This window comes from Piliocolobus tephrosceles, chromosome 3 (genome assembly GCF_002776525.5).
Source record: "Piliocolobus tephrosceles isolate RC106 chromosome 3, ASM277652v3, whole genome shotgun sequence".
In the NCBI taxonomy this organism is placed as follows: Eukaryota; Metazoa; Chordata; class Mammalia; order Primates; family Cercopithecidae; genus Piliocolobus; species Piliocolobus tephrosceles.
In genome coordinates, this window is record NC_045436.1 from 13,703,992 (window position 1) to 13,727,379 (window position 23,388).

At 36.2% G+C, this 23,388-nt stretch overlaps 1 protein-coding gene across 1 annotated transcript in view; it reads right to left on the bottom strand.

Moving 5' to 3' along the window:
* Positions 1-12,641, bottom strand: part of WDR17 (WD repeat domain 17) — a 115,549-nt gene extending 102,908 nt beyond the window's left edge. Inside the window, exon 1 of the mRNA XM_023226814.2 lies at positions 12,592-12,641. The gene's annotated coding sequence lies outside the window, so the exon portion shown is untranslated. The remainder of the gene's footprint in view (positions 1-12,591) is intronic.
* Positions 12,642-23,388: the final 10,747 nt, after the last annotated feature.

A 23,388-nucleotide genomic window follows, 5' to 3' on the forward strand; every position in this document is an offset into this window, starting at 1 on the left:
AAGCCAAGAACAGAAAGGTAAATAGTGCATGTTCTCACTCTTATGCAGAAGCTAAAAAAGTTGGTATCATACAACTAAAGAATACAATGCTGCTTATGAGAAGTCACAAAGAGTAGCAGCGTAGGGGAGATAAGAAAAGATGGATTAAATATACAAAATTACAGCTATATAGAAGGAATAAGTTCTAGTGTTCTAAGCACTATAAGAAGACTATAGTTAATGATAATTCATTATATGTTTTCAAATAGCCAGAAGAGAGGACTTCGAATGTTCCCAATACAAGACATGATAAATATTTGCGGTGACAGATATACTATCCTGATTTGATTACTCTATATTGCATGTCTCATAAATATGTGCCCCATAAGTACATATAACTATGCTTCAATGAACAAAATAAATTGATTTAAAAATGACAAAAAGCCCATGACAAAGATCAAAATATGAGTAGAACTGGAGAGATAAGCAGTAAAATACAATTTTAATTGAAAATTATTATACTTTTATATTCCAGTTGAGGAATTTTGTTCCCACAAGTTTCAAGATTCAAAGTTCTATTTTGTTTGTAGGTTCAATGTGCCTGAGTCATCTGTGCTATAGAGGCATACAAGTGTTCCAGGTTAAAATAGCATTTCTAGCAGATCCTGACAGAATCTCTTCCCACTTTCCACTTAAACACCATAATGAAGATTTGTTGTTTGCCTCCCCACCACCTCCATTCCCTTCTTTGTGCAATCACACCATTTGTATTTGATGACCCTCTCCTCTGCTTTAGTCCAGGTTTAGGTAAAATTCCAGTCCCTGAACTAGAGCAGGTGATTCCAGTTTATACTCATCATTTCCCTAGCCATTTTAATGGTTCAGTGATGGGAAAATAGCTCAAATGTGTTTATTTTTTTTTATAAATGTTCAAACAGATTTATTTCTAATAGCCAAAAACTGAAAACAACCCACTAACCATTAGTAGGCAAAGGAATTTAAAAAAGGACTATATCCATATAATGGAATATTCTGCACCAATAAGAAGGAATGAACTAGTGATACATGCAACAAATGCATAAATATCAAGATAATTATACTGAGAATAATACATACAAAAAGAGTATACAATGTATCATTCTATTTATAGAAAGTTCTAGAAAATGCAAACTAATATTTAGTGACTGAAAGCAATCAGTGTTTGCCTGGGTCAAATGTGTTTAATCTTGAAATTTAGGACTTTTATGGGCACTACCAGAAAAAGCAGCTTTCTCTTCTGTGGACTAAACCACAGACAGTCTGAAATCAGAGAGGATATAAGTTATCTCACTATCATGAGGAGGTATGTAGAATTGCTTGAGGCTATCTGGAACTTGAAAAAAGCTAGTACAGTAGAGAGGGGCTGAGTCACAATGACATCAGTTTAACACTGAAGCTAGCTATGAATGATACATACAATCATCCAACTCTATCCTTAGATTCTTTTTTAGCTACATGAGCTAGTAAAGTGAGTGTATTTTCTGTTGTCTACAGCTGGAAGCACCCTAATCGGCACTTACCACAAGAAAAATACACCAAAAAACTCACAGTCACACATAAAATAAGGTCTCAGTATCAATGACATTTTAATCTCAGAGGAATTTCCTCTAAACACTAAGGTACTATAATCGGTGTCATAGGTACCACGTGAAAGGAACTATAGGGTGTCATAGGTGGACCATCCACAATGCTGCTAGAAATTGTAGAAGTCTTTCTCCCAGGACATATGTATAAATGTACATTGTCATTGCCTCATCAAATGCCCCCAATTTAGAAAAACAAGATCAGTATCAACCAGAAAGTGACAGAGCTATTAAACTATGCATGGCCTGGGAGCTGTAGTACTGTCTTTCCCATTTCCATCATGTACCTTTTCTGTCCTTCTTCACTCAGTCCATGACCCCCGCTCTTATATTTACTCAGTGACTATGGCTCCCAGTTTAAAAAAAAAAAAAGGGGAGAAAAAGTGAGGTAAGACAATATTACTACTACACTGTAAGGAAGTGTAGCTCTTCAGCAATATATTACAAGTGGAAGCAAAAAGTATTTTTATTTTTTTCATGTATTTCCCCATTGATTGAGTCAATGCAGAAAGGAGAAAATTTCATCTCAGGAAAAAGAATCTACTAAATAATAGAAAGTCTGCTAGACAATGCCTATTAGATTAGGATATTGACATAAGATTTCTATCAATGTTGATATAAGAAGATTTGACATTGATCACATAGTGATATAACTGATCCAGTATCCAAGAAGAAAGAGTTTGGGGCCTGCAGAAACCTACACATTCTGTATTCTGGTAATCAAAAGCCTATATGGGCCACGCCTCTCATTCAGGAGTAGGAATGAGCATACTATCAGCTAAGATAAAGAGGCTGCAGGATGAGATGGCTAAAATAATGATTATGAAAAAAACAAAAGACAATAGCAGAATAAAAATCCACATTAAAGAACAATAAAGAGCCGAACTGAAATTGCAAAAACAATCATATCAATGATTCAGAGAACAAAGTGAAAAAACTCTTCCAAAACACTGGAAAATGGAGATTTTTTAAAAATTTAGAGAGAAATTGAAAGATACAGTACACAAGGAATGAAACTTCAAACTAAAATATTAAAAATATTTTTAGAAAAAGCTAAAGCACAAGTAAAACTACAGAAACAAAAACAACAATTTGAGATGTAGCCATAAAAAAAAAAACAGCAACAACGACAACTCATTTACCGGGTTTAAAAAAAGACTCTAATTAGGCAGATCAAAAGTGCTTTTGTTTTAAGTAATATGCATATTTTGCTTAAATATATAGGTACACATATTTTGCTTAAATATATATATGTATGCATGGATACATACAGTTAACTATCCATACCTAAGGTATATTAAGGCAAATTCAAGGCTAATTTATTCCTTTACACTCTAATGAGCAACTAAGAAGAATTTTGTAAAAATATTACATACAAGTGGAAAAAAACAGATTGGCATCATTTTTCACCACTGCACAAATTTCCCAATTCAGTGATATAATAACTTTATTAAACTGAAGAACTATTGTGTTCCCGCTTTTTTTTTTTTTTCTCTTTTTTGAGACTGGGTCCTGCTGCATCACTCAGGCTGGGGTGCAGTGTCCCGATGATAGCACACTCAGGCCTCAAACTCCTGAGCTCAAGTAATCTTCTTGCCTTAGCCTCCCGAAATGAGACCACAGCACACACTAACACTCCTGGCTAATTTCTTTTTCTTTTTCTTTTTTTGTAGACATAGGGTGTCGCTATGTTGCCCAAGCTGATCTTGAACTATCCTCAAGTGACCCTCCTGTCTCAGCCTCCCAAAATGCTGATCTCACTCTTCTATAAGTTGCCAAAGTATCATCCATATGTGAAGGGAAAACAAACAGAAAGACATTCTCATACTGGGAAGATTTAGAGGGCAATTTACACATGTATTCTTCTTTAAAAAGTACTTGAAAAAAATTACAGTCTTTTTAAAAATGAATCAAAACAAACAGCTCAAATATGAAAGTCAATGTGATTTTTAAAATGTATTAAGCAAAGAAACTGGAATATGGCTATGAAAATGCAAATGACAAAGTAATGACTGAAAGAAAAGACAGATAACCTAAAATGTTCATTATCAAAACTTTAAAATCATATATTGTTTTCCTAGGTACTAGAGCTGAGGAGAAGAATAGAAGAAAACAAAGATATGGTAAATTTCTCATTTAACAAAGGTAATCAACAGACACAATCTGTTTCCTGATATTTAGGGAAAAATTAACTCACAATGTTAGAAATTGACACAGTCATCTTATTATTAAAAAAACACGAAATTACAAAAATTATGAAACGAAATCTTGAATTTTACTATTTTTGTTAAAATATATCATAAAATTGAAAGAAAAAACTGGAAAAATATTAACATATACATAAAACATCTTAATATGAAAAGAGTAGTTATAAATCAATCATTTCATAAAGTCTACATAGTTAATTTAAAAGGCATGTCAGAGTTATGTTTCTGCATTTAAAAATTAATATATATATATACACATACACATTAAAAGCTAAAAGAATATACAGTTCAAGGTAAATATTTGGCGATTTTGAGATGGTAAAATTCGGGGAAGTTTATTATTTCATTGACTTTTTAAACTTTCAATAATCACTGCACAATTTACTCATTCACTCAATAAATATTTATTGAGCAATAACTATGTGCTAGGCACGAACTGAAAAAAAAAAAAAAAAAAAAAAGCATTAAAAAAAATCCTGCATGCCCAGAGCTTTTATTCTTGTAGCGGGGAATCACAAAATCAGCACGAAGGCTCGTATATTTAATCCCAGGCTTGGGGAGGATAAGGTTGGAGAATCACTTGAAGCCAGGAGTTCAAGCCCAGCCTGGGCAACACAGCAAGAACCTGTATCTACAAAAATACAAAAATTAGCCAGGCGTGGTGCATGTACCTCTAGTCCCAGCTACTCAGGAGGCTGAGGTGTGAGGACCACGTGAGCCCAGGAAATCGAGGCTGCAGTGAGCTATGATCATGCCACTCCACTCTAGCCTGGATGACAAAAAAAAAAAAGGAAATCAGCAAAACGAATAATTATATATATATATAAATATATGTATATGTGTAATATATATCACAATTATCTTGCGTTTTATAGATATACACACACACACATCTCTCAAGATAATTTGTGGAATAGAGAAAAATAAAAATAATGGAGGGAAAAGGAAAAAGGAGTTCTGGAGACAGAGCTCACATTGTAATTTTTTTAAAAGACGGCATAGGAAGACCTCAAAGGTGATACCGAGCAGACATTTTCAAGGAAAGCAAAATATAAAGACATCTGGTGAAAAAAAGCTTGCTAAAAAGAGGGAGCACAAAAATAAAGACTCTGAGATGTGTTTCTGGGAATGTCTGAGAAATCGTAAGAAAAATCAATAAAAGTACCTAAAAATGTCTATTAAAAGGTCAGAGTTATACCAGGATGCAGAGATTCAAGGTAGTTTGGTTAAACTCACTTTTATACACTTCTGAATTGTGTAATTTTTCTGTAATGGAAATGTACTGCCTTTATTACTAAAAAATAAACCCCTAAAAACATGTTGTTGAAATTTCAGTGTTTAAAATGTAAATATACTATATGCTCAGAGCTATGCAAAAAATATGTCTTCTCATATAATCCATAGGTGCTTACTCTTTGGAAAACATCTGGAAAATGCAGAAAGCTGAAAGGAATTTTTAAAAAATCATCCATTGGCCCACTAACTTGAGCTCTTCTTGTCTGAATCCGTAATTCTAAATGAGCATTATTATCACTGTGATACATAGCATCATACGTTATCAAGGATAAACAGGATTTCAAAAATCTCTTAATCAGTGTATCTCAAAGTGTGGTTCTCAAGTATTTCGCATCAGAATTAACTCAGACACTTGCTAAAAATGCAGACTTGTGAATCACATTCCAACTCTTATAAATGAGAACCTTGGAGTGGTGCTTTTCAATATCACTCTCAGACAATTCAAATGCACAGTAAGGTTTAAGAACTACTGGCCTAGTTCAATGACTTATAAAGATGAGTTGGCAGAAAAACTGCCTCTGGTATCTCCTGACTGAGATTAATCTCTTAAATGTCTAGTTTAACTTTTACATACTTGAGTTTGCCTGAGCATTTCTGAGTTAACTTTTTACATGCTTGGCAGGCAGTGTTATCTAAGCATTCCCAATATATGTCAAATCATGATGTTCTTAAAAGCTTAGAAGACAAAATAGGTCACAAGTACAGTATTAACCTACATTAAAATCCTGGATTAGGTAGCAAGTAGAGAAGAATAAGGTCATTATGGCAGTTCTAGTTTGGGCTCACAAAATTACCACTACACCAGTATGAATTCCATCTTGGTCAGCAAAACACAGGAGTTATATGTAAGACCAAACACTGAACATCAAAAGAGCAAGACACTGATTCAAAGATACGGAAAGATGAATGGCGTTACCTTTATTATCTATTTCCATATACTTATTTTTATACTTTCCTCCATTTTAGCCATGAAAATGAAAATTACATGGATTTGAATCCTGGAACTAGACTTACCCAGATGTGTAGAGGACTTTTGTGCTGCAACATGGAAATAATTTTTGATTTGATCAAAGAACTAATCCACCTCTACTTCAACAGGCTCATTCATATACTTTCAATGTGACCATTCTGAGAGAGTTATCCAAAGAATAATAGAAAAGGGAGAGGCCGGGCATGGTGGCTCATGCCTGTAATCCCAGCACTTTGGGAGGCCAAGGCGGGCCGAGGTCAGGAGTTCGAGACCACTCTGACCAACATGGTGAAACCCCATCTCTACTGAAAATACAAAACTTAGCCAGGCATAATGGCGTGTGCCTGTAATCACAGGTACTTGGGAGGCTGAGGCTGGAGAATTGCTTGAATCCAGGAGGCGGAGGTTGCAGTGAGCCTAGATTGTGCCATTGCACTCCAATCTGGGCGACAGAGTGAGACTCTGTCTCAAAAAAAAAAAAAAAAGAGAGAGAGAAAAGAAAAGGGAGAAATCACATATTTGCAATTATAAACTAGGAATTTTTGAAGTAAATATTCCATTCAGAGAACACTATGAAAGGAAATAAGTAAATATTTGTCATAAAAAGATACAAGATTATTTCTTCAATAGTGTGTGGCAAAAAAGTATACTCCTATTTTTATAAATAGAATCACTACTCGTTAAAAAAAAAAAAAGACTTGAGGAACTCTGCCATAAATTGCTATGTAATCCCCAGGACCCTCGCTCCTCTTCTAATTAACCTGGTTTGTGAGTTGGGTTTTGCATGTTGAGTTTTTGAAGCAGGATGAGCCTTCATGCTTCTCTGTCTATCAAACTTAGGATTCCCCATTTGGCAGAAAGTCACTTAATGCTGGCATATTCATGTTCTGGGAAAAGGTGATAAAAATTATTTTGGCAAGTCAATTTGGGAAAACCAGGAAAGAAAATCAAATGGACACTTAGAAGCTTGAATATTAAAAAAACAAACAAACAAAAAACAGGGCCAGGCACAGAACCTCATGCAGGCCTGCAATCCCAGGACTTTGGCAGACCAAGTTGGGTGGATCGCTTGAGCCCAGGAATTCCAGACCAGCCTTCTCTACAAAAAGTAAAAAAAAAAAAAAAAAAAAAAAAAAATTAGCCAGCAGTGGTGGCGCGTGCCTGTAGTCCCAACTACTCGGAAGGCTGATATGAGGGGATTGATTGAGCCTGGGAGTTCGAGGCTGCAGTGAGCCATGATCGCACCACTGCACTCCAGCAGGAGACCCTGTCTCAGAAGAAAAAAGAAAAGAAAAAAGAAGTGAAAAAAATGGGAAAAAAGGGTCTACATAAAGTAACTAAACTAAAACCATCTTCAATATATGCATAATATATTGACAGAGGCCTGAAATAAGTCTGATTTTAATTTGCTAAGTAAAGGGCTATATCAACCAAGGCAGGGCGCAGGCACAGATCTGATAGGTTGGTAATCTACATATTAGTCTGCCTAAGTGAAATACTATGCTCTTAGCCAACATAAAATTTCCTTAAACACAAGCTAATGAATTAATTTTGAAGGTGAGATATTATGCCCAAAAAGCCACTATTGATATGTAAATGCTAATAAAACATATCCACTATTATATTTTCAGGAATAAATTCATTTATTTAGTAGTTTATGGTACCTCCAAGTAAAGCTTCAGAAGTAGAATAGTACATGAACATTACTAGCTCAAGAGGCAACCAAATTGCCAAGAGACTTGGTCGCCTGTTGAGCCAGTAATGTTTATGCACCATTCACCTGCATGGCATAAAGTACTCTGTAGCAGTACTTCTCAAACTCCACATTGCACAAGAATCACTTGGGGCTTGTTAAAACACAGATTCCTGAACCCCTCCCTGAGAAATTCTGATTTGGTAGGGACCTGGCCTAAAGATATGTATATCTAACAAGGTCCCAAGAGATGCTTATGCTGCTAGTCTAACGTACACTTTGAGTAACAGTGCTGTAAGTAGCACCTAGTACAAAGTGGGAGAAAGCCTATAAAACAAACGTATTCAACCTTACAGTTGTACCTAAGGGTAACCATAATCTAGGCTTCAGATATAACTTCCAAAAGCATCTTATTTCTAATATTCTTAACATTTAATTTTAGGCGTGATGGCTGCTTATGTACCATGGAGTGCATTGGGATAAGACATTTCTAAGGTAACCAGATCTCAAATCACAAATGACTTTGCAGCAAATCTTATCTTAATAAGCAAACCAATACATTATATAAGTATTGGAAAAATAATTTTTAACTAGTATTTTAAGTAAACTTTCTATATGATGAGACCAAAACACATGCATATTGTTTATTAACTACAACAATTATTTTAACCATGCGAAAATGATTTAGACTTTAATTATTTAAACTTTTGACTTAGTCACTTGAAGAAATATAATACATTAGAAAACCATGTTGGTGATCCATTCTGTAGCTCTTTAGAGAGGGAGCACAAAGCTGAGTGTCACAGTCCGAGGTTCTAAGCCAGTTTTTCCCTTACTAATTTTGCAAACATAATTTTTATGTGTTCAGTGTCCTCATTAACAAAATAATGGTATTAGAGTAACTGGTCTTAAGGATCCTTCTATCATAAATTCCAAAATGACCCTTTCAAACCTGTTTACCTTAAAAATAAAATGGTGCATAACTCGTTTCATTAAAAGCCACCCATAATACTTTATCTTAAAGAATCAAACTTAATTAAATGTTAGCTATTTCTTATTAACCAACTATTCATTTTTTGAGACTCCATGTGGAGCTGTTTGTATTGGATAATGAAGGTTTTTTTTTTTTTTAATAGCACATTAAACATGAGTGCTTCGTGTAATAAAAATTATTTTCTACTTTCCAATTTGAAAGTAAGTTTTTTTGTGTACATGATATGAAACTGAACTTACTATACATCGCTGTAAATGAGTCTGCCTGAGATACTGGCACATGCTTACAGCTAAAAAAAAAAAAGTGAAGAATCTTGAAGAAGAAAACAATAAACCTACGCACAAGAAAAATTGTTTAAGGACCTCTACCTTGAGTTCTCCATCTCAAAACATCTGAATGTACAAAACAAGTATTGACTGTTATAATATCTTCACTGACACGTAGAAATTTATTTCTTACACTTTTGCTAGAATTTATCTGAACATGACAATTATCAATCACCCTTATCATAGCAAATAACATTGTATTATCTTAATTATAGATTTATATTACTGTCTATTTCTATGGTGCATTTTTTAAATTAGAATGTAGAATTACAGAATTTTATAAGACGTTTACTGAACTATATATTGTAAGTACATTTAACACATAAAAAGTAAGACTTCTATCATTATATATAAAAATTATTTTACTCAAGTAGCTGATAATGTGACATCTGGAAGGCACATGCCAGCTGTGGCTCCAATATCAAGTTCTTTTTTTTCTTACAAAATCCAGCCTATTTGAAATGTTTGACTAGTCACTGAAGTGATACCTGTCTAGTCACTGAAATCATATGAAAACAACCTGAACTGTGTCTTCTGAAGTGACAGCCCATGCTTTAAGCATGGGAACTTTTCAAGTCTTTCTAATTAATCATGATGGGAATTTTTCTTTCACTATACAAAGCTGATCATTTTATAGTGTTTCTACAATTTTTATTACCAAAGTTGCAAGTCCTTCGTGAACATTTTAAGTAAACTCAAATAAGAAAAATGCTTTTCTCTAGGTTTTGTTTCCTTATAGAATAGATTCTTTGGGAGAATTTCTAAAATTCTCTTCAGGTATCCATATCTAATTTCTTGCTCACAAATCTCCAGGAATAGTCTTATCAACAATGAAAGAATAATCATGATACTATTTTAACAGGATAAAGCACAGTCTTGGATACTGAAAAGTACCCACCAAATCTTGAGTTTCATATGTTTCTGATACAAAAGAAAAGGAGCATGAATTAATAAGAAATTCCTTCCAATATCATTTTTTTTTTTTTGACGGAGTTTTGCTCTGTCACCCACGCTGGCGTGCAGTGGCACAATCTCGGCTCACTACAACCTCCGCCTCCTGGGTTGAAGAGACTCTCATGCCTCAGCCTCCCAAGTAGCTGGGATTACAGACGTGCGCCACCATGCCCAGCTAATTTTTGTATTTTTAACAAAGATGGGGTTTCACCATGTTGGTCAGGCTGGTCTCAAACTCCTGACCTCAGGTGATCCACCTGCCTCAGCCTCCCAAAGTGCCGGGATTACAGGTATGAGCCACCGCGCCCGGCCTATCCTCATATGATTTCTATAAATTAATATAATTTTGATGAAATCTCTGTTCCTGAAGACACACTGGAAGATACATGACTTCACTTTAATATTTCCATCTGTTCAATGGAACAGATATACAAAATGTAAAATGAGATAATTCAGCAATTATCAAAAGAAGCAATGATGCTTGCCTATAGGTAATTATCAATGGCTGGGTAAACTCTAAGTATTCAGTATTACAATTCAGTAATCTGATGAAGTGTTACCTTTCTGGCATACGTTAGATTTCAAAGAAATTCTGGAATACAGGACGAAAATGTGAATCCTTCAAAACTGTTAGAATTACATTTTAGTCTTCATTAAAGTATTTAGGCAACAAAATTAGGTACTCTGGAGAATTTACACATTTCCTTAATAGTGACAACCTAATCATTCATGTTGGACTTCTAGTATCCATCAGGGTAAAACAGTAAAACAAACAAACAGAAACTTGTTCTTAAACTTCTCCCAGTAATTAAAAAACTGCCACTGGCCCTGCCCCTCCTTTCCCAGACTGAAGGATACAAGACAGAGTCTACAGAAAACAGCAACAACAAAAGCGCTCTAGCCCTAGTCTTCTCTATACTGGGAGCATTGTTTTTCTGGCCTAAATTAATTTATGGCTTTCTAATCTATGGGATTATTATGTGACTAATGGGTACCTTAAAAATATTTAGAACACCACTATTTGTCATTAGAAATAAGAAGAATAAAGAATGGTAAAACTTTCAAGTAAGCATATTTAACACCTTCAGATGTCCACAGTTCTTTAAGCAGTTCTATTAATATCAACACAAAAGAAAGAGTAATGTAAACAATAACATTCAACCAGTTATTTTTACATAATTAAGTCTGTGGAACTCAAGAGTTTTACTTTCCATATATGCCCTTTGAAATAGGTCATTGCTTTAAAACTTCCCAGGAACTCTAAAGCTACCATTTGTAACATTAATCTTCAAACAATCCAGTAAAGGATGTATCCCAAAATATTAATGAATTAACAACTTTTCAAAAGCACTTAATAACTACATTTAATTTTAGATCATAGGAGGGGAAAGGTTCTCAGACCACCTAGCTCAGATGTCTGCCTTCAAAACAGTTAGATATAACTATATCCATTTTCTTGAACACTTAGGCCAGTGAGGCAGAATCTCAAAAGGATGTAAGAGTGCTTTCTCCAAGAGTTTGCAATCACCACCCGCCCAGCATCGGCTCCTGGCAAGCACGGTAATGATAAGGCATAAATCTACAAATAAATTAATGCTTAAACTCTTGTGGACTTCAAACTTATAAATTCTCATAAATTCATTGTCATTTATTTTCTAATTTTTACAACGCAGAAATGTTATTACAGTGCTAAGAATGGCAACTATAACCTCACATTGTTGGACTTTGGCCGTTTCGTATCCTTTTATAATGAACTTGTGTTTACTGACAGTTTTCTCTAAAGGATATTTATGAAAGATTCAGAAATGCAGTATCTCTCTTCAAACCGTTGTTAAATATATATAGCATGTATATGTATATATTAACATGCAAAATAACTTCTTTTTGATTCATGGTCGGACTTTTCATTACTTTTCATTCAAATCAATTGCTTTTAATTAATATAGTAAAAAAGTCTTCTTAAAATGTTTGTTCCTTTCAATCTTTGCAAGCAAAACAAGTCTGTTTTTGGAGAGGGGAGGACAGCAAAGATTCTATTTTACGATCTACTGAATACATAGTATACCTGTCTTACATCCAATACCTTTTTTTTTTTTTTCCGGAATACATTTCCTTTTTACTCAAACCTTTCTTAGTATAACCCTACTAATAAGACCATCTTCAAAGAGTTACCGTCAATGATCTATACAGAAGTGTCTGGCCGGCGGAGGGATGAGAACAGCAATCTGGGCTCTAGACATATACTTAATAGCCATAAAAATAAAACAATGTCCCTCGAAATGTCCATAGTTTACACTGCAATGGTAGTTTAGATACATACATATTTGCTGTTTGCTGTGCCTTGTAAGAATCAGGTGTGTGGCTCTAAAACCAAGGGGATTATCTCATTAGGCAACATGGTGTGCAAAGTCCTGCAGGACGTACATCACCCTGGTCCGCGACCACAGGGCGGTCAGAGCCCCTCTCGCATGACGCCGCCAACAGTTCAAGCATCACCCTCTTCAAGCCTGAGCTTGCCTCGGTATCTCTGCGGCCCCACCGGCTTCTTACCTGGAGGAGGAGGCGGCTGCAGCGACGGACAGAGAAAGCTGCTGAAGCCGGGCGGCGCAGCTGCGGGGCTAGCACCGCCAACGCGCGGACCCGCCCCGCCCTCCCCGCCTGCTCGCCCCGGGCACCCGGGGGCGGGGCGGCCGGGCCCGCGGGCTCCGAGGGGCGGGGAGGCGGGCTCCGCAAACCCCAGCGCGGAGCCAAGATGTAAGGCGCAGCGAGCCGGGCTCTCCCGGGTCGGCCCCGGATGCCCACGTGACAGCCACATTGGTCGCTGATTGGAGCACCCTGGAGGGGGAGGCGGAAGCGGCGCGTGACCCCTGGAGACTAGGCTGAGGGAGAATTGGTTACCCGGCAACAGGGAAAGTGTGCTGAAGACGCAGCTCCTCCGTGCTGGAGCGAGTCTTTGGGCAGAGGGTTTGCATTGATGCTGAAAGTCCAGGAAAACAGTGAACCACCAGCGTTCTCACCACCTAACACATTTTATAGCGAGTCTGCACTTTCTAGGAAAATGAGTCAAATATACAGTAAGTCAGTCATCTTGTCTCCTTCTTGGGGGACCTAGAGGAGGGGCTTGAACCATTGCCTGGAATGTGAGTTCAGAATGCTGTCTCGCCTGCACTTCATTACTATCTGATTGGGCCCAAGAAGGTCTGTGGGAGAGCTCAATGGGTAAGATTATTTATATTAATGGAGTTGCACGTGGTTAATGTATCTGCCTTCACAAAACTGACATTTTCCCTCTGGGATCTGGTTGAATGGAAATGCTGGGTGTTGTCATTCCTACTGGATTCTTCACATCTCTGAAATATCTTCACTACCTGTGGCCTTTATCCAACACACTAGAGAGAATAAGCCTCCATATACTCGAAATAAAGTGTATTTAATGACATCTATCGAGAATTAATTATACTCCACTCTAAATAGTTAATAAATGAATGATCGACCTCAACCAAATAAAGCCCTTGGACCTAATTCCTACCCTCCTATGCAGTAAATTTTAAAGTTCTTTTTACCAAAGTATTCTCTGCAGAGACGACTACCTACCACAGCACTCAATATCCTATATTGTAAATTAAAATTTACTTCAATGTTGGATTTCCATGTAAAGAATAAACTTGTTAAAGCTAAAATCAGTTCTTACAACTCCGTCCCCTATATTCTAACAAAGTGTCTGATGAATAGCAGGTCTTCAATAAATGCTTGATGGATAGATGGATAAAGCAAGAAAGAAATTAGCACATAATCTACCAGAGAAAGTATAAGGGCAACAGCTAAATATAACTCAATGTGTTAAGTACTAAAATAGGGTTACGTAAAAGTGCTATGAGATGATTTCAGATGAGGCAGGCAGAACTTTTTCTTCCAAGGTATTCAGGGAAACTTTTCAATACAATTAGTATTTGAGCAGGAACTTATAAATAGGTATAATTTCACCTGATAAAAAAGGGGAAAGTGTATACTATGCAGCAGGAGCAGCATTGCCAAAAGCATAAAGTGGGAAAAAATGAACGACTGATGAAACTACATTTGATGTTTTTGCCTTCTCCAGAGTTGGGGATGTGAATCCAAAGATATGAAGGATGATGGAAATTGGCAAAAGACTATACTAGAAAAATAAGAAAACTAGATTGGGAAAGATGCAGACTTCTATACATGGGTTAGGCTTTAACCTCTAAATCAAAGGAAGAGGTTGAAGTTTATAAAATCAGTGCTTTTTCATCAAGAAAGACACCTTGGAAACATTGGAGATACTTGGGGTGCAGGGAGATGAAGAGCATGGTCTGTTAGGGGAAAAAATCAGTAGTTCAAGTGAAAAGATGCTGATGACCTGAGTTAAGACAATGAAAATAAGAATAGCAAGGAGGGAAAAATCACAAGAAACATTTCTGTGAAAACAGACTATGGTTTTCATTTGTGTCTGATATTTGCTAGGAATACTGCTGAATAGTCAATGGTGTACATGAAAAGAAAATGTTGTTGAAGATACAATGTCTAGCTTGGTCCATCGGTTGGGCGGAAAAAATCTTTTCTGTTTATTTTGCTCATAATGGCTCCAGCTCTCCAGCTAAGAAACATAAAACTGGCCGGGCGCGGTGTTTCGTGCCTGTAATCCCAGCATTTCGGAAGGCCGAGGTGGGCGGATCACCTGAGGGCAGGAGTTTGAGACCAGCCTGGCCAACATGGTGAAACCCCGCTCCTACTAAAAATACAAAAATGAGCCGGGCGAGGTGGCGGGCGCCTGTAGTCCCAGCTACTCGGGAAGCTGAGGCAGGAGAATGGCGGGAACCCGGGAGGCGGAGCTTGCCGTGAGGCAAGATTGCGCCAATGGACAAGAGTGAGACTCCGACTCAAAAAAAAAAAAAAAAAAGAAAAAAGAAAGAAAGAAACATAAAATTGAATGAGAAAACTGAAATTATCTGGTTGTGCACTCATAATTTAAAGATGAAGATATTTAAATCTCCAGCAGATTTTGATAGAATTACCCCAGTCTCCCAGTTCAGTACTCTTCCTCCTTTACCATAATTTAGTTAATTCCTTTTGAACAGTAGATTTAAATAATCACAACTATAGTTAGATTAGATCTAGAGGAGCAATATACCTAATTTATAAAACAAAGATCTCTTTACTCTGATTTTTTAATCTTTTATTCAACAAGTATTTAATGTCATACACTCACCTCACAAAGAAAAAATTGTCAGTCACTTAGGCTGACTGACATTTTCAGGGCAATCATTCGTTGTTAACACTGAGTATCTGGAGTTCTTCATGATTACATTTAAAAGCAGAGCTATTAGGGAAGCCAAATGACTCCAGTCAAATTCATCTGCAAGGATAGACATGTTCTATGAGTGCACTGGCTTTCAAAAGGGTGTTCAATGCAATTTAATGTGGCAAATGTCCTTTTGATATATATTCTGGGTGAGAAATCAACAAGAAGAAAACTTCTTAAACTAAAAGTTTAGAAAAGTTTATCCAAAAAGACTTGAGAGTCACCTGACTGAAAAGCCATCTCACACTATTTTTAATGTAAAAATGGTAAGCGAGCAGAAACAAGTGTAACAAAAAAAAACTTAAACTAATGTGCAGTAAATAGTGAACTAAATACTTAAAAAAATTACTGTATGTAAAAACACTTAAAATGGATATTTAAATATTTATTCTATTTTTCACTTCTAAAATTTTCATCGAACCTATATGAGAGTTGTTAATTCTACCCGTAATGTATTTATCACTTGTCTTTTCCTAGTTTTAATCTCTTTGTCCCGTTGTGCTGAGTTCTGTATGACTCTCAGTACGGTATTTCAGTTTACGAATTTTTTCTTCAAATAGTTTCAAAGTGATGATCCTGGCTCCTGCCCAGCCTCACAAGAGATATTTAGGTTCCATTTTTCAGCTTAGGCTAATTCTCATCTACTCTTACCTGATTCAGATTTGGGATCCGAAAGATTTACGGTTTTAGCTTTACACTCATTATATTTAAGCCACAAATGTGCTTATTAAATTTTTGACTGAGAGTTAACAACTTTAATATTCAAATTTTCAAAAGCAAAATTCCCCAACCTCCCTGAATGTTAATTTATTCCCAGGAAAATGTTTTTATATCTTTACATAAATTTTGCATATTAATTGAGAGGGATCATCTTTGAAATTCCCATAGAATCCACTGACTCTGAGTAACAAATCCCTACTCTGTTAGTTTCTGTGACACTGTTTCTCTTTGCACAACTAGAAATGCCTTGCCTTTGACAGTATAACCATTTTCACAAACTGAGTTTCATACTAATGGATCCTTTTGATTTTCTCTTTCACTTACCTTTTTCTTTAGTTCAGTTGATTTTATGTATAGTAATAAAGAGCATGGTGTTTTCAGTCAGTCATCTGCTGAAGTCAGATTGCACTGGTTTGAGAGAAAACTGTTAACATTTTTTAGGAATTTTGCCATTCGTTATTAAACACATCTATTCTTAAAGTTAAATTATATAAATGTATAATTAAACTAATTAAATTAAAATCAAGGTAATAAATACTCAAAACATATCACTTGTTAATTATTGACTAGTATTTTATCCATGCTTTAGAGGTTATTTATGTTTATTAGAACTGTATAGTACAAATACTGTATAATAATGTACATTTCTTCCTAACTTATTCAGTGATGTCACATCGATAGCTTGAAATTGGTAGCTTGAAGTAGATGTGTTTACTGTCATGGGTGATCAATGACTATCTAGGCCAGTGGCATCAGGATAAGAAGAAATTACCAAGACAGTTGTAGATAAAAAGGCAGATTTATTGGAGAAGGTATGAAAATACTTCACAAGGGTGCAATGGGCAGACCAGCAAAAGAGGAGCTGACTTCAAGGAGACAAAAGCTTGCTGGGGATTTTATAGAATGGTGCTTGTGCTGTGCACTGAAAAGGGCTTTGTGCAGTATTTTTAATACCAAGGTTTCTAACTTTCATTTTTCTACCAGCTGTGGGTCTAGTGATAGCTGGGCACAGAAAGGTTGTGAGTTGTTTGTGCAGGAGGGCTACGCGTCCTGGATCGTGAAGAAAGGCAGGCTTATAGCTTATTTGCTTTCTCTTTCCTTTCCCTTGGTCCTACCAACCCGACTCCTTTTCCCTTATTAGGACTCCACATTTACACCTTGAAATTCAACAAATGTGAGAAATCAGGGCATGATTCGTGGTGTTGATAATTGTCTCGACCTACCCTGCTTCATAAAGTAGCTACTAGCAAAACATGGCTATTTACATTTAAATTAATTAAAATGAAATAACATTAAAAATTCAGCTCTTCAATTATAGTACTTAATAGTTCAAGTACTCAATAGTCTCATGTAGCTAAGTGGTTACTGTAGCAAACAGAGCAGGTAAAGAGCATTTTCAATATACCAGAAAGTTTTATTGGTAAATTCTGGTTTGCTTCAGGAGTCAGAAAACTTTTTCTGTTAGGAGCCAGAGCCTCAATATTTTGGACTTTAGAGCTATATGGTCTCTGTCACAACTACTCAACTTTGTTACGACAGAGATTTTATGTAGTGTGAAAGCTGTCATAGCCAATACATAAATGAATGGGTGTGGCTGTGTTCCAAAAAAAAACTTTATTTACAAAAACAGGAGGCAAGCTGTATTCAACTTAAGGCCATAATAGTTCTGCAGTCTCTGGTATAAAATTAAGAAAATGATGGAGAAACTATAAATAATGCAATTTAACTTTAAAGTTTGTTGTGTCTATTACTGTTACATTAGAAATCCCACAAAAACTGAGGAATTTTTTTTTAATATTCAAAAACTGTTATTCAATCCTGCAAATAAGTTGTTCAGGCCAATGGTGAAAGAGTGAAGTTTCTATATATGCCTTCATTGTTTCTTCATTGTCTTACTCATTAACATAAAAAAATCAACATTAATGTCAATTGCAACCATAATTTCAATACAAATACAAGAGTTTGGCAAATATTAATGAAAGTATTCTGTGAAAATCACTTTGCTATATGGAATATAAAATAAAGAATATAATGTATTATCATACATAAATTCTTGGGGCATATTTTATATCAATAAAATTAATAATACATTTGTTTACATACATATACATATACATTGTTTTTTTGGGGGAGCAGGTTGTTAAACGTTTACTACCACATCATAAGAACACACCTGAGTTTATCTAAAAATGTGACACACGAATGCTTATGAATCTTGGTGTTTCAAAGTCATCTGTCCATGTATTTATCTCCTCTCTTTCTCTCTCCCTGTGGTCCCTCTGTCGTGGCCTTCAGAATGTACTACTCATTTCCAGCTGTGAGGATTATAAAGAATAGATGATCTCAGCTGCTGTGATTTGAATCCACCATCATCACATTTATGCCAAAACCACACTTCACTGTATACAAATTTTATCTCAATAGTTATTTTTTGACCTTCACGAAGAACTAATTTTCCCCAGTTACTATTCAAATATCCCAATAGTATGCAATTAGTGCATCCGACTGAAAGAAAATTATGAAAATACTTTTTTAAAAACATGGAAAATATTATTTGAACATATATTAGTATTGAATATTGGGAGTTAATAGAAACCATGGCAAAATTAATTACTCTTGTTTATTTGGACAGCCACCTGAGCTTATATCATTAATTTTATCAGATTGATATTAAATAATAATTTATTTTTAGCATGTATATCCCATATGGAAATTTTTTTGGTATAAGATACATACAACATTTATCTGAGACAGACATTCTGACCCCCTAAATCTAAAACTCTCCAATATGGGCATTCAATTCATATATGTGTGTGTATGTATATTCTACTATCTGTGCATTTAAATAAAATTTATCAAAGCCTTATAAATAGAATGGAAGAAGTACATGTAATAGACTGACACTATGCAAAAGACTAAGCCAAACTAAAAATAAAGCAAAGTTCAGATACTTGGTTCTAGAAGATATGCCTTAGGCCATTTTGCTATGAAAACAAGGTAATATGTTGCTACGAACGGGAGTCTCACATGAAGCAATTTGCTGAAGATATTTCAGAAGACTTTGGGCCCCAAGACACGGGTTTTAATTCTTTGTTTTAAGAATGACTGCCAGCACTAATTCTTCATCCAAACTTTTAATCTTTTAGTGACACCAGGTTGAAGGGTAGTTTTCACTTGTTTTAAAAAGCGTAAGATCATAAGCAATGATAGGTAAAAACCTAGCCTTCATAAAATCCTGTTCAAAGTATGGGAAAATTTTCATGACATTTTAGAAGTAGTTGTAAATCTCAGAGGATTTCGTTTGTGTTATTGTATTCCCAATTCATAACCATCTTGCCAAAAAGAAAATAAAAGAAAAACCCCTAAATATATATTTTATGAAATATTGAAGCAATATGTGTTACATGGTGTTTTTCTGGATGGCAAGTGATGGATTTTATAATCTAGAATTTTTTCAAGGAGCAGAACAGGTTACATTAATGAAATTATGTCATATTTTCTTACATGTGACCTTCCACATTACCTTGTACCTATGCCATCCTGATCCCACCACTGTATTTTACTTTTGTTTTTCTTAAGGGAATGAAAGGGAAATAAGAAAGCAGCTCACCCAAATTTGCTTCTGGAGAAATTAATATTGAAATGCAAAAAAAAATTATCAAAAGGACAGTGTAGCCTCAATACCTAAGTAAATAAGCAAGTAATTCAGTAAATGTCTAATATTTGCCACTCAGATAAATTGCTTTATTAGATGAATTTTAAAAACGCAAACCTTATATTTAATAAATTAATACTTAAGGAGATGGTCATATTTAGGTTTTCAACCTCTACATTAAATAATAATTTATTTTTAAGTGGAAATATAGAGGACGATCATGAGGAAAGATCCTTAGGGAATGATTTATAAGTATTCTCTAATTCTTTCATTACTAGAGCATTTTAGTATAGTTGTTTTTGCTACACAAAGGGACTTTTCTCTCCAGTTCATGAAAGCATGGTTAAATTTTGAGAGATTTCTTTTTCAATTAATATGTCATTTCCCCAGTTAGAAGCATTTTGCATACATAAGAGGGAATCAAGCAGATGTCATAAGCAGTTCAAAAGAAAATTCCAAACCTCACGAATGTGTATGTTATGTAAATGAATATTTATTTTCATTTTTATTTATTTATTTATTTATTTTTTGAGATGGAGTCTCACTCTGTCGCCCAGGCTGGAGTGCAGTGGCACGATCTTGCTCACTGCAACCTCTGCCTCCCGGGTTCAAGCGACTCTCCTGCCTCCACCTCCCAAGTAGCTGGGACTACAGGCGCCCACCACCACGCCTGGCTAATTTTTTATATTTTTAGTAGAGATGGGGTTTCACTGTGGTCTCGATCTCCTGACCTCATGATCCTCCACCTCAGTCTCCCAAAGTGCTGGGATTACAGGCGTGAGCCACCGCGCCCAGCCATAAATGAATATTTAAATGAATTTCAAATGAAGGCAAAAACTGTTTGGGGAGGAGAAGGGATTAAGTCAGTTAAGTCTCTACCACAGAGGTAAAATTTAATGTGTCTATCAGATCTACAATTTTAAAAAGGCAAAACAGCTAAAGATCATGTACAGGGCTAGACTCAGACAGCAGAAGGGTGCGCTATAGTCAGTGCATAGAATTCCATGTCTTTTCAACACGTTACCTTGGTGATGTTTGGGGAGCCAGCTCTGAATACAGAACATACTAATTGAGCTGGCAAATATGTAGACTTTAAATTTAATTGACTTGATTTTTAACCAACATCACATACAGGTTTACCACATGTGGGGAAATAAAAAGATAATCTTAGGGTATAAAGAGACTGCCACAGTTTTCAAGGCTTGGGTTAAAATAGCACATTGGCATGATAATAAACTACAAACATCTTATAGTCTCATAGTTATAAGGATATTAAAAGAGGATTTTAGGCCTGGCTGGCACGGTGGCTCATGCCTGTAGTCTCAGCACTCTGGGAGACTGAGGCAGGTGGATCACCAGGTCAGGAGTTTGAGACCACCCTGGCCAATATGGTGAAACCTCATCTCTACCAAAAATACAAAAAATTAACCGGGCATGGAGGCAGGTGCCTGTAATCCCAGCTACTTGAGAGGCTGAGGCAGGAGAATCGCTTGAACCTGGGACCTGGAGCTTGCAGTGAGCTGAGAACACACCACTGGACTGCAGCCTGGGTGACAGCAAGACTCTATCTCAAAAAAAAGAGGATTTTAGAGACAGGATCTTGCTCTGTTACCCAGGCTGGAGTGCAGTGATGCAATCATAGCTCACTGTAGCTTCAATCTTCTAGACTCAAAGGGTCCTTCTGCCTCAGCCTCCTGAGAGCTAGGACTAGAAGCACACAATATCACATCTGGCTTTTTTTTTTTTCTTTTGCTAGAGACAGGATCTTGCTGCCCAGGCTGGTCTGGAACTCTTGTACACTAGCGATTCTCCCACCTCAGTCTCCTGAGCTGAGATCATAGGCATGAGGTACTGCAACTAGCCCTAAAATCTCTATTGTCAAATTTATAGTGGTACCTAGCTGAGATTTTGTTGTTGTTGCTGTTGGGGAAGAGAGGCAGGGAGCAGAGAGGACTATACTGTGATTATTCTCTATATAATGGGAAAAATAATAACCTTAATATAAAATATTGGGATAATTCTTTGTTTCGTTATCGTATAACAATAGAAAAATAGAAGTTTAAAAATAAGGTTTCTGGCATTATCTGAAATAGTGTATAGACTTCTTAGCATTACAATCCTAACTTTTCTAATGATTTTTAAGGAACAAATTTCAACTGCCACTAGATGACACTATTTCATCTTTAGAGTAAATGTAGACATTGATTTCTCTTCTGTTGGTGGCCGTGAAGGAAATGCAAGTTCTGTCAGGCCAGGCTTGATTCTGAGCCGCTTGATTTGATCCTATTTGCTCACTCATAAAGCTGCATTCATACCCACAATTACAACCTGTTGCTTTTCCAAATCTCAAGTACTATAGTGATTATGACAGCTATGATTCCATCTCACCATTGGGAGACAAACCAATGAAACAAAAGCATTAGTCTTCCTCTCTTCCAGAGGTCATCTTGCCTGGTGCTGCGCCTATTTGTAAACCAGTGGCTTGGACTTATATCTCTGCTGGACTGTCTCCCCAGAAGTTCTCCTGCCATTGCTTGCCATTCTACTGAGGCCACCGCCTGGAACATATGGGCATGGTCTCCCTGGCGGAACGTTGCTCCTTCTCTGAAAGCGGTAGTGGGAGAGTGAATACGAAGCAGTCGTAGCTTTTTTAACCCTTTATATTTTATAACTGCACCATTCAATGCTGAAGGGAACATCAGACTTTCTGAAGGACTGGTGAAACAAAGGATCTGTAAGGTAGGAGGGAAGCAACTTCAAACTGCATTTTAAATATGCCTTCAGTTATCGTCCCAAGGCAAACCACCAACAAACTTAAAAGTTTTAGAAAGTTGGGGATTTGCTTGATGGGTACATAACTTTGATACTGTTTCCTTACTAATAGCTACTTCATAAAATTACCTCTTTCCAAATTCTGCCATTAGACTCTCCACTCATTATCCAGGGAGTCTACCGCTTACGCACAACGGTTATTTTCATCCATCCTCCTCTTGCTAGTGGAACGTTGCCTTAAGTTAGATATACCATTCTAAAACACCACCTCTTTGGGGTACAAGTGTAGAGGTAGGAAGAGAGGGAAAAAGGAGAGGCTGGAATGGCAGAGTCAGTGTGCTAGTGTGGACTTCTGGCCTTCTAAGTATTCTATAATAATGTCAGCCAGAAATAAGCAATCGGATCTGTTCTCTCTAGGGTTTCCCAGTACAGCCACTTGCAGGCATACTCTTTTCCTCATATTGTCAAATGGAAAACTGAGAAATTAAACATTGACTTAGAATATACATCTGCATATTTGGAAGATATATGCATACCTCTAACAATGGAGGACAATTAGAGTCAGCAGAATGTAAACAGAGCTTGCAAACTGGTCAGGCCATTTCTGAACAACATTTATGTTATGTTTGGCTTAAAGCCTACACAATCTGTTTCACAATGAGCCGACATTTAAAAATCAGGAGATTTCACCGTAAAACTTCATTTTTCCAGGTTTTCCATACTAACCAGCAGCCCTGGAAATATGGGACCTTATCCCAATGCAAGTAATTAGCTAGAGGTGAGTAGTCATTGACCCTCTAGATGTGGCAGATGATCCTCTTTGACAGTCACTGTTCTTTCTTTCTTTCTTTCTTTCTTTCTTTCTTTCTTTCTTTCTTTC